Source organism: Capricornis sumatraensis, chromosome 18, assembly GCF_032405125.1.
Source record: "Capricornis sumatraensis isolate serow.1 chromosome 18, serow.2, whole genome shotgun sequence".
NCBI classification, from domain to species: domain Eukaryota; kingdom Metazoa; phylum Chordata; class Mammalia; order Artiodactyla; family Bovidae; genus Capricornis; species Capricornis sumatraensis.
In genome coordinates, this window is record NC_091086.1 from 57039745 (window position 1) to 57053607 (window position 13863).

Genomic DNA, 13863 nt, shown 5'->3' on the forward strand with positions numbered 1-13863 from the left:
TGCTCAGCTATCTTTATAGTCCAACTGTCCCATCCATACATGACTACTAGAAAAACCATAGCTTTGACTAGATGGACATTTGTTGGCAAAGTAATGTCTCTGCTTTTTAATATGCTGTCTAGGTTGGTCATAGCTTTTCTTCCAAGGAGCAAACGTCTTTTAATTTCATGGCTACAGTCACCATCTGCAGTGATTTTGGAACCCCCGAAAATAAAGTCTGTCACTGTTCCCATTGTTTACCCATTTGCCATGAAGTGATGGGACCAGCTGCCATAATCTTAATTTTCTGTTCATAACAACACTATCCCTAATCTTAGAAGAGTGGCAACAACCTAGATGTTCACCAACTGAGGAATGGAACAAAAAATGTGTTGTATTCACACAATGGAATATTTTTCTACACGGTAATGAAATATTAATGCATACTACAAGGGTGAACCTTGAAATACACTAAATGGCCAGATATTTTATCCCCTGCATGGATCATTGCCTTGTCATGGCAAAGGGGCTTGCATAACTCTATGAAACTGTGAGTCATACCATGCAGGATCATATAAAATGCACAAATCATAGTGGAGAATTCTGACAAAATGCCGTCCACTGGAGGAGGGAATGGCAAACTATTCTAGTATTCTTGCTGCAAGAACACCATGAACAGTATTAAAAGGCAAAAAATTATGACACTGGAAGATGAGCCTCCCAGGTTGGAAGGTGTCTAATATGCTACTGGGGAAGAGTGAAGGGCAATTGCTAATTGCTCCAGAAAGAATGAATTGGCTGGGCCTAAGTGGCAATGACACCTAGTTGTGGATGTGTCTGATAAGGAAAGTAACATCTGATGCTGTAAAGAATAATATTTCATAGGAACCCAGAATGTACCCAATCCTTTCACTTTATGGCAAATGAATGGGGAAAACAGTGGAAACCATGACAGATCTTATTTTCCTGGGCTGCAAAGTCACTGTGGATGGTGACTGTTGGGATGAAATTAAGAGACACATGCTCTTTGGAAGGAAAGCTATAACAAACATAGTTAGCATATTGAAAAGCAAAGATATTACTTTGCTGACAAAGGTTCGTATAGCCAAAGCTATGGTTTTTCCAGTTGTCATGTCTGAATGTGAGAGTTCAATTATAAAGAAGGCTGAATGGCAATGAATTGTGGCCTTTGAATTGTGGTGCTGGCAAAGACTCTTGAGAGTCCCTTGGACAGTAAGGAGATCAAACCAGTCAATCCTAAATGAAATCAAACCTGAGTATTCATTGGGAGGACTGATGCTGAAGCTCTAATATTTTAGCCACATGATGTGAAAAACCAACTCATTGAAAAAGACCATGAGGCTGGAAAGATTGAAGGCAAAAGGAGAAGGGGGCAACAGGTGATGAGATGGCTCGATAACATCTCAGACTCGATGGTCATGAGTCTGAGCAAGCTCCAGGAGATAGTGAAGGACAGGGAAGCCTGGTGTGCTGCAATCCATGGGGTCACAAAGAGTTGGGTATGACAGTGATTGAAAAACAACACAAAGGTGAACCTTGAAAATACGCTAAATGGCCATAGATTGTTCGATTCTGTTATGACTTCGGAAGAATTGGCAAATATATAGAACCAGAATAAAGTCTAGTTTCCTAGAAACTGAGGGTGGGCTTTCTTAGTGGCTCAGTGGTAAAAATACAACTGGCAATGCTGGATATGGGGGTTTGATCCCTGGGCTGGAAAGATCCCCTGGAGAAAGAAATGGCAACCTACTTCAGTATTCTTTCTTGGAAAATCCCATGACATAACTCTGGTGGGCTATAGTCCATAGGATCGCCAAGAGTCAGACAGGATGTAGCAACTAAACAACACGTAACTGAGGATAGGGTGTAGGACTCGGAAGTGATTGTTAATCAGTAGAGGGTTTCATTTTGGGGAATGAAAATGTTGTATAATGGTATTATGGTGAAGATTTCAGAAACTGTGAATTAAATCCAAATAACTGTACATTTTAAATGGGTGAATTATTTTTATGTGAATTTTATTTATTAAGGATGCATTTAAAATAACCAATAGAATATGAAGCCAAGATGCTGACTTCAAATAACTAGATAAAATATATATTTTAAAGGGTTCACAAAAAGCCTACTTTTATTATCAAAGGAAGAAACTTACCCCTTTGCAAAATTCATTCTGCACTTGACTTTTTGATCCCATCAGAAAAAAAAAAATACTCATATATCTTGTTTAGTATTATTAACTGAGAAACACTGGTATTGATTTGATTAAAGATGAAGATGTAATTTGGTATTGATTCTGATTGAAGGGATATGTGTACTTAGACACAGAACTGTGTGTATGAGCTGTGTAGTGTATGTAGAAGTCTAAATGCAGGCTCAGACACAACTCCTAGAAACCTAATGCCAATTATTTTAGCCCTTTTCTGTACATTCCTTCACTAGCAGTACAGAAAGAAAATGTCATGTTACCCATGCAAATGTTTCTTCTAGATATTTAGTAAGTCTGGGTTCATCCAGGCTCTTCAAAACTGAATAAAGTTGTGGTCTACATACTGATATTATGTTTTACCTGGAAATATACAGCTAAGTAGAGATATCAGCATTTCTCACTCACATGAACACTGTAATAGCATTGCTCAAATAAGTGTATATCTAGAACTTCAGCTACTTTTTTAACTTTTTTTTTTTTTTTTTTAACTTTTTATTCTGTATCTGAGTGTAGCCAAGAAACAATGTTATGGTAGTTTCTGGTGGACAGCAAAGGAATTCAGCCTTACATATACATGTACCCATGCTCCTCAAAACTCCCCTTCCAGCCAGTCTGCTATGTAACATTGACCAGAGTTCCCTGTGCTGTTCAGTAGAAACTTGTTGGACTCTCAGCTTTAACTCACTAGAATTTCTCCTTTCCCTGAGCATTATTTACATTAAGTTCTTCTTAAATAATTTTGCTAGTCAAAAGTCAGGGACCTGAGGCAAACAACCTCTATCAGAATGTTTGCAAATGTTCCATTGAGAACACGAACAGTGGGAAGCAGGATTATTAGTGAAATAAACAACGGAAGATACACATTAAGGTCCTTAATGTTGTCGTTAACAGCAGTTATATCATTCCCTTTTTACTGATGTTGGCTTTATGTTAACAGAGAAGGATTAAATTGAGCAACTAGAGAGTCCTGATTTTATCCAATCCTCAGGTAGGCTGTAGGGCAAAGGGATGTCAGACTGTCCAGTGACTGTAGCTGGATTGTCCTGCATCGTTTGGGGTAAAGATGGAATCCTTAGAGCTTGGGTACCATGCATCATGTTAGAATACTGCATGCTCTCATGGCATTTTCCTAAATGAAACCTTTTTCCTTACTTTAAATCTGTCTTGCACAAGTTTCATTCCAAGTTATCTATCCCATTTCTTTTTCAGCGAGGAAGGTGATATCAACTAAAGAATGGAGGAAAGGCTCCTGATTTATTTTAGGCACTTAGCTCAATTTGCTTTTACTTGTTTGGGAAATTGCTTTTTCAATGCAGAAAAATGTGTTGCAGTGAAGCAATTTCATGGGCTTGATGACACTGCAGTGTGTTACTTGCCTGTATCTGTTCTAAGTGTAAATGAAATGCACGGGCAGCAGGATCACCATTATTTACTTCTTTTATTGCTTCTCCTTTTCTTGCCTACTAGATTACATGTGTGTTAACTGAGTTACTGTTTACACTTATTTAACAGTATTGACTGAAATTACCCTGAATCTCCTCCAGTGAGGACTGATTTAGCTACAAATCACTGTTCCAGCTCTGAAATCATTAATCAGCCATAGGCAACATCCATTATGTGGGATTTCAGCATAGAAGAAATATTAACAGCTCCCTGGAAGAAACGTTACCTTCATATTGGCTGTGACTCCCTGCTGGAGCTACAAATTACACTCAAGTAATAATTATAATACATTAGTAGGGATTTAATTTCCAATAAGTGCTGTCTGTTTAAGAAATGGCAATCTCACCGTGGCTCAGAGAACAATAGATCATGTTATCAGCCAGAATAAACCTACATGGAATTAAAAGAAAGATAATGAAAAATTCACTACAGTTTGAAAACTGTAGGGGAAAAAAAGAGTGAGTTTCTCAGTTACATTTTTATAGATCATGTTTACAGATCATCTGACTGGATGATATTTGGTATGGTTGGAATATTTTTGCTTTAGTTGATAGTGAAATTGTGAATTCACTAGTTAACATCTAGTTTGATAAGTCAGTAATCAATTTTTTTTATTATTATTTTTTCTGAGGGGTGGAAGTTACCCCTCCGTAGAACTATAGGAGAAATTCATTCTTTAGTTGCCTATACACAGTGACCCATGTTTTGCATCCAAATTAATATTCCAGCAACCATTTTCAAAAGTATAGAAAAGTTAGAATTTTAGAGGAGAAATTGTTACTAATTCTACTTTAAACTACTTTAAACAGAAAATAGAATGTTTCTGTGAAGTTAGACCTGTAAATAAATGGTTTAGGAAGGTTTTATTATGGTTTTAGCATAATACATGTTTTGTGAAGTCTGCACATCTTCACTTAAAATTTTCAATAGAAACTCTTATGTACAAAGTTTCATATTAGGAACTTTTTTTTATTTTATTTTTACTTTATTTTACTTTACAATACTGTATTGGTTTTGCTATACATTGACATGAATCCACCACGGATGTATACGAGCTCCCATTCCTGAATCCCCCTCCCACCTCTCACCCCATATCATCTCTCTGGATCATCCCCTCTACTGACACATATATATATATAGAACTTTTATACTGTATGTTGACATCTGTATACTTTTTAGAGTGGAGTGTAAAAAAGACCAAATATTATTTGCTTAACTTTAAATGAAGTAAATTTTATTTATAATACTTTCTCAGTTCAGTCACTCAGTCTTGTCTGACTCTTTGTAACCCCATGGACTGCAGCATGTCAGGCTTCCCCATCCATCACCAGCTCCCAGAACTTACTCAGACTCATGTCCATCGCGTCAGTGATGCCATCCAACCATCTCAACCTCTGTTGTCCTCTTCTTTAGTACTCTTAGGTTTTTACAAAACTCTTCATTTCCTCCAAAATATTAAGTGTCTATGGATGTCCACAAATACTGATGTAATAGCAGGGATATTCTGAAATTCTGATGTTTGAAAATGCCTTGTTCTCAAAGAGTTTGTATCATAAGTTCATTTTTCTTTTAACAGCTGGACTCATTTCTCATATTGAACAAGTTCTGGCACACTGCATAAACCAGATTGTGTATGTGCCAGTGCTTGAAAGTTTTCCTTCAGGTTCAATGAACTATTGATCTAAGGAATACAAAGAGATTCCATTACTGAATAAAGAGATTCATATTTTCTTAACACTGTAGAAATTCTAGTTTGATTTACGTAGCCATGCCAAGTGTATGTGTGTGTGTGTGCATGTGTGCGCACACATACATGTGTGTTTGTATTTGGAACTTTTCTATTTTGTTCTGCTGTTTGATAGATTTCATGTCATATTGTCAGATACAGAAGGAAAAATAAAAGAAAATGATTAAAAGTAAGCTTTGCACCCATTCTATACTGAATGACATGTTAAGAATATATACAAAGTTTATAAAAGCAAGCAAAATGCCTTCTCTTAAATCTGCCTATAACTCAGATTGGAAACAGCATAAGAAGCTATTTCTCAAAATCTGAAACAATTTCATTGTTTCAAAGTTTATTATATTTAGCAACATTTTTGGAAAATGAACTGTATGACTTATGACAACTTTAGAAGGGGCAATATGCAGAATCATTTAGACAATTTAAAAAGTTGAAGTCAGTCTTTAGCTCTGAAACACAAATTACCCCTTGAATAGCTAAATATGTAGCATATCTCAAAAATGACTCCCTAAGCTTATTAGAAATAAAATGATATGACAGAGCACGATTTCACAGCCCCTGTTTCACCCAGCATACAGTGATCTCTGCTAATTATCTGAAAAAGTATGAGTCAGGCATGAAACTTATCAAAGTGATTTTACATGATCAGATTTTTTTCTTAGGTTAAAAGGAAATGAAACACAATTAAAAATGAACTTTAAGGCTTCATTCTCATTAAAATGTGGCATTCAGTAATAAGAAAGAAAATCTACAGGGCATTATATATATGTAATATATTATGTATTCTTTTTACATAAGTAAATAACTAAGGGCTTAGTCATCTTGCTTAACAGTTATTGCAGTTGTAATACAGAGTAGAATACAATATATACTTTCAAAGCACTCCTCTCTTATTGTATAATTTTATAGGATGTGTATTTAGAAATAATTCAAGTGGTTTAATCATGCAGTGATTAATTAAAATTTGTGGATTTCTGACACACCTTCTACTTGAGTGCACAGCCCATAAGCATATATTTATAGCTGTGTAATAAAATAACAATCTCAGAAATTTTAAAAATACATTCTTTTAAATTTAATGAATGCAGTTATGCTTCTCATAGATGAAAATTAAAATGCTTATGAATTGGGGAACATATGCAATACTTGGTATATAATAAATGTACAGTGATATGGTATCAAGATGAAGCTTATCAGGATTACAGGGGGTGAGGGTCAGTGAAGAATATATTCTAAAATATATATGAGAAAGTGAGAGATTTAAATAAGAATGTAGATGAAGAGTAAGTAGTATGTTTTATTTCACTCCGAAATGTTCTAAGTGACTGTCCAGGAATGATAGACTCAGCCAGTGTGGTAATCCACATTTCCTGAAAAATGATCACTATAGAATCATCTTATTACATGATTCAGTTGTTGAAAGAGCAGTAAACATAAACAAGTGGATTTCATTCTAGAACTTGCCTTTTCCAGCTTTGTGTTTTCAGAAAAGCCATTAAAGTGCTCTGAACTTGTTTCTTCACATTTTACATGGAGTAGCAACACTGTGTGGAAGGAAATGGCAACCCACTCCAGGACTCTTGTCTGGGAAATCTCATGGATAGAGAAGCCTGGTGGGTACAGTCCACGACTTAGTGACTAAAACAGTCAGTCAATAATACTTGAACTGACGGCTATCTGTTATTTTTGTAAAAATCAGAACAGGAGATGGTAGCATATTGCTATTATTATTTGTGCTGCTGCTGCTGCTGCTAAGTCGCTTCAGTCGTGTCCGACTCTGTGCGACCCCATAGATGGCAGCCCACCAGGCTCCCCCCGTCTCTGGGATTCTCCAGGCAAGAACACTGGAGTGGGTTGCCATTTCCTTCTCCAATGCATGAAAGTGAAAAGTGAAAGTGAAGTCACTCAGTCATGTCCCGACTCTTAGTGACCCTGTGGGCTGCAGCCCACCAGGCTCCTCCGTCCATGGGATTTTCCAGGCAAGAGTACTGGAGTGGGGTGCCATTGCCTTCTCCTAAATAATAATAATTACTACTATTATTATTAATAAATATTACTAAATCAATAATAATAGTAATATCAAAGAAAATGAGCAACAATAATTGTAACAACAGTCTTAATAGTGACAAGGTTTCCTTAGCACTCATTGAGTCAGTGTGTTAGGTGGTACCAATGTATTTTATTTGTTATGCAGTCATGTGAGATATTTAATATTACTATCTCCACTTTAGAATGAAGAAAACAGAGAAAGTTTAAATTAGTTATGGAGACCACGTAGTTGGTAAATAAAAAGGAACATTTATGTCTGCCCAGCACTGGAGTCTGAGCCAGCTGCTGCACATTTGATTCTTTACCACTCCCAAGAGATTATGTATAGTTTATGTAATTCTGAGGAAGACCTTCTCATTTGATATTGCTGTTACCTGTTTACCGTTTGCTCTTCAAGGAGCTTGCCTTCTAGCTAACGTTCAATAAAAAACAAGCGGGGGTAAATGAGGCAGTGATTGCTTGGAGTCCATACAGACACATGGTCTGGCATGCAACAGAACTTCACAAGTTAAATTTAGAGAACAAAAAAAAACTATTGTTTTAAATGTCAACAGTTTAATTAACAGAAATAGTTCCTCACATTTTAAATCATATATGTTAAGAGGGTAGATCATAAAAAATGTACCTGTAGTAATATCTTTATGCGAAGAGAAGAAGACATTTTCTTGTATTCAAAATTCCTAATTCTTTTTATCTTGAATGTCATGAATGTGAGATTTCATTCTAGTAGGAATGCATATACATGTCAATTCTGATTCATTAATTTTATTTACCAGTAAACAGAATTTCTTCTAATCACTGAAACTGTTAGTTTTATTTTTTTGTTATAAGAATGGTGAGATCATTATATTCAAATGGAAATGAATCATTGTCATATGCCTTTACTATTTCTAGAGGCAGACATTTTAAAAAGCTGTAGATTGGATTTTTTATGGATTTTCATTGCAACAGAACTGATGATTACTGTGAATATGTCTTGTCTGCTTGCCCTATGGATAACCTCAAATATACTTCCATAAACTTGGAAGCTTAATGGAGATATATTGATTTCTTAATTTAATGGAAAATGTCTGTGTAATATAAAATAATGGATTCATTTAATGTAGTTACATCTAGGAATACAGATCTCTAAAACTTATACCTCACATGTACTTCATGTGATAACTAATCAAATAAGAGATAAAGAGAGTCATTCCAATTGATGCTACCCTGAAAGAACTACCTCTTAACATTTGGAATCTGTAACTACTGAAAATATATGAAAATGATCGTGAAAGTCGCTTAGTCATGTCTGACTCTTTGTGACCCAGGCCAGAATACTGGAATGAGTAGTCTTTCCCTTCCCCAGGGGATCTTCCCAACCCAGGGATCAAACCCAGGTCTCCCATATTACAGGCAGATTCTTTACCAGCTGAACCACAAGGGAAGCCCAAGAATACTGGAGTGGATAGCCTATCCCTTCTCCAGCGGATCTTCCTGACCCAGGAATCCAACCGGGGTCTCCTGCATTGTAGGCAGATTCTTTACCAACTGAGCTATGGGGGAAGCCCACCGAAAATGTATAGCTATTTTTTCACATTTACTATTGTCCTTTCCTTCTTTGTTTGAAAATAGCTAGCTCTATATAAGTTCAAATATTAGGAAAATATTTTTTTCATTTTTACTCTTATATAATCTCTTCTTATTGCTAAGTAATAACAGTAATAGAAGGAGAAGGGGCCGACAGAGGATGAGATGGTTAGCATCCCTAACTCAGTGGACATGAATTTGAGCAAACTCCAGGAGACAGTAAAAGATAGAGGAGCCTGGCAGACTATGGTCTGTGGGGTCCCAAAGAGTCGGACATGACTTAGAGACTGAACGACAAAAAAGCAAAGATTTTAAGATGACCACAAATTATATTTTCTGGTTTAATTTGAGTCCTTTCTTTCAATACCACCTAGAATGGACATGTTTTGAATAATCTTAGAGGATAGAACTAATGTCTTCATATGTCATCAATTCATGTCTTATGACTCATTGATTTATGATCTGTAGAAGTCATGTCTTACACTTTGGGACCCCGTAGACTGTAGCCCAGCAGGCTCCTCTGTTCATGGAATATTCCATGCCAGAATACTGGAGTGGGTAGCCACTCCAGTGTCTCTGGGGACCTTCCCAACCCAGGGATTGAACCTGGGTCTCCTGCCTTGCAGGTGGATCCCTTACTGTCTGAGCCACTGGGGAGGCCCTTGTTTTCCCATAAAAAGACATTAAATCTAACAAAGTACCCTCATAAGATATACCCCATAAGATATACACAACTGTTAGAGGACTTACCCACACTATGGATGTTTATGTGGTTTGCTTACCATCTAGAATCTAGAACAAGGTTTAAATTTGAAGACAATCTTTAATTTCTTCTTTATATTTATGGTTACTTAGGAGAATGTTTGACAATACAGTAAAACCTCATGCACTTGTTGAAAGCTTTGAATTCAAAATAGTTTCTGTCTGGCCAGAATACATTGAATAAAATATTCATTATTCAGTAGGTGAATTCTGAGTCATAAGATCATATGAGGACCTGTGCTTGGGATTCAATGGTAATCAAATGGATATAGTTGTTATTGTTCTGTTGCTCAGTTGTGTCCAGCTCTTTGCAACCCCGTGCATTGCAATACGCCAGGCTTCCCTGTCCTTCACTATCTCCCAGAGTTTGCTCAAATGCGTGTCCATTGAACTGGTGATTCCATCCAACCATCACATCCCTTGTTGTTCCCCTCTCCTCGTTTTTTCCGTCTTTCCCAGTGTCACGGTATTTTCCAGTGAATTGGCTCTTCACATCAGGTGGCCAAAGTATTGGAGCTTCAGCTGCAGCATCAGTCCTTCCAATGAAAATTCAGAGCTGATTTACTTTAGGATTGGCTGGTTTGATCTCCTTACTGTCCAAGGGACTCTCAAGAGTCTTCTCCAACACCACAGTTCAAAAGCATCAAGTCTTTGGCACTCAACCTCTTTTATGGCTCCCCTGATACTTAAGTTGGCAAAGAATCCATCTGCAATGCAAGAGACCCTGGTTCGATTCCTGGGTCGGGAAGATCTGCTGGAGATGGGATGGACCTACTCCAGTATTGGTCTTCCCTTGTGGCACAGTTGATAAAGAATATGCCTGCAATGTAGGAGACCTAGGTTTGATTGCTGGGCTGGGAATATCCCCTGGAGAAAACAAAGGGTACCCACTCAAGTATTCGGGCCTGGAGAATTCCATGGACTATACAGTCTACGGGGTTGCAAAGAGTTAGGCACGATGAAGTGACTTTCATTTTCACTTTCTAACCTTCTTTATGGCCCTACTCTCACATCCATACATGATTACTGGAAAATTCAGTGCTTGGACCATAAGGACATTTGTCAGCAAAGTAATTTCTATGCTTTTTAATATGCTGTCTAGGTGTGTCATAGCTTTTCTTCCAAGGAGCAAGTGTCCTTTAATTTCATGGCTGCAGTCACCGTCTTCAGTGATTTTGGAGCCCAAGAAAATAAAGTCTGTCACTGTTTCCATTTTTCCCCCATCTATTTGCCATGAAGTGATGAAATAGATGCTATGATCTTAGTTTTTGGAATGCTGAGTTTTAAGCCAGGCTTTTCAATCTCCTCTTTCACCATTATCAAGAACTTTCTGCCTTTATGGTGATGTCATCGGCATATCTGAGGTTATTGATATTTCTCCCAGCAATCTTGCTTCAAGCTGGTGCTTCATCTGGCCTGGCATTTTGCACATTATATTCTACATATAATTTAAAGAAGCAAAGTGACAGTATACAGCCTTGATGAACTTCTTTCCCAATTTTGAATCAGTCGGATGTTCCATATCCACTTCTAATTCTTGCTTCTTGACCTGCATACAGGTTTCTCAGGAGGAAGGTAAGGTGATCTGGTATTCCTGTCTCTTGAAGAATTTTCCACAGTTTGTTGTGATCCACCCAGTCCAAGGCTTTAACATAGTCAATGAAGAACAAGTACATGTCTTTCTGGAATTCCCTTGCTTTTTCTGTGATCCAATGAATGTTCTCAATTTAATCCTCTGCCTTTTCTAAATCAAGGTTTTATATCTGGAAGTTCTCAGTTAATTCACTGTTGAAGCCTAGCTTGAAGGATTTTGACCATTACCCTTCTAGCACATGAAATAAGCGCAATTGTGCGATAGTTTGAGCATTCTTTGGCATTCCCCTCCTTGGGGATTTGAATGAAAACTGACCTTTTCCAGTCCTGTGGCTGCTGGTGAGTTTTCCAAATTTGCTGAGTGCAGCACTTTCACAACATCATCTTTTAGGATTTGATTTTTACCTAAGATTTACACACAATTTTATGTTCCCTAATTTATCCCATGTTATATTTTTAACGTTTTTTGTTGTTGTTGTGGAAAAAGTCACATAATATGAAACATACTCTTTTAACCATATTTAACTGTACAGTTCAGTGACGCTAAGTACATTCACATTGTTGTGCAACTGTCACCACCGTTCATCTCCTTGCACTTTGCACCTTTCTAAACTGGGATTCTGACCCCATTAAATACTAGCTTCCTATCCCCTCTCCCCACTCCCCCACCCTCTGACCCAATCCCTGGCATCTACCAATATACTTTCTGACTCTATGAATTTGATTATTCTAGGTACATTTTGTAAGTATAATCAAATAGTGTCTGTCTGCACCTACTATATTTTGCAATGTATTTTTAAAGTTAACTTAATATATGTCCTACCAACATATTGTACCTTCTCTTTCCCCTGTCTTCTACAAAGTGTTCTCATTTATCCCTTTTATACATAGTAGTGCATATATATCAGTATCAGCCTGCCAATATATACCACCTCCTGTTTTCCCCTTGGTGCCCATACATTTGTTCTCTATATCTGTGTCTGTCTCTGCTTGGATGCAGACAAGATGTTACAACAACAACAGAAAATTCCCACTTCAAAATTTGTGTAAATTTATTTATTAAAATAGTGCTACCTCTAAATATATTTTATAAAATGGTTATGATATTTTGCTGCTTTCTATGTTCTTTCATGGAACTAGAGGCCCTGCTTTCTTGATAAAGTTATGAAATACAAAATTCAGAAAAAATATAACAATTTCATCTCAATGTCCCAAAGCATATAAACTTGAGTGCTTAAATTTTAGCATTAATATTATCTGATTACAAGGAAATGAACTCTTAAGCGTATTCAGTTACTCGCCTCTTTATATTGAGGAAATCACATAGAATTTTTGTTATCTTTGTTAGTATCTCTAAAATAACTTCCACAAAAAAAATTTGCTGCACAGCCCTGTTCGCACAGACCTCACATCATTGGATAAGGTGATTTCTGGCCTAAAGGATGTTACATTTTTCTGTATTTTATATAAATTTTCATAATCACTTGTCTATTGTTTAGAGATGACCATAGAGTATTTGAGGGGCTTCCTATGAGGTGCTACTGGTAAAGAACATTCTTGCCAATGCAGGAAACACAGGCAATGTGGGTTTGATCTCTATGTCAGGAAGATCCCCCGGAGGAGGGCATTGCAACCCACTGCAGTATTCTTGCCTGGAGAATCCCATGGACAGAGGAGCCTGGTTGGCTATGGTCCATAGGGTTGCAAGCATTCAGACTGGACACGACTGAGGTGACTAAGCAGCAGCAGCAACGTGGAATATTTGATCTTTTTTTTTATCAGTTATAGAGTATACAATACTGCTTTTCCTTAATACTATTCATTTTCAAAGTAATCTTTATAAGTGAGTGATCAAATTCACTGATGGAGAAGTGATACAAGTACTCAGGAGACTAACTTCATATTCATTTGCATAAGTACTTTTTAAAGGCACCATTAATAAGTACACTTATTTAAGGTTTGAGGGCATTTGTTGAACTTCAGTGAATTAGATACTCAAATACCCTACACATCTCATTTTCCCTTGTATCCCTTATAGTTAGGAGTAAGCTCCCTAGCAAAAACTCTGCAAGACCTATTTTTTTGCAGTAGAATCAATTTCATTAAAAGTACATTAATATGAAATCTGTGTTAAAGTTGCTCCTGGATACAAAATTTATCATTACTCAATGAAGAAATAAAAAGCTACAAAGTTAGCATTAATCAAATAGGCAGTAGCACACGATACATATTAACCAAGGACAGGCTTTTTCAGCTGCAGTCCTTTACCAACCTATAAGAAAAGACTTAAATACAAATAATTTATATTCATTAATTATTCCAGGAAGAACTTTTATTTTGCCAAAAGTTGTTATTCTACTTAAAGTTACTATAGGCATGTGGAAATAATATATGACTGTGTTTGTGTAAAAAGAAATTGGGATGGGGAGGGAGATGGGAGGGAGGTTCAAAACGGAGGGGATATATGTATACCTATGGCTGATTCATGTTGAGGTTT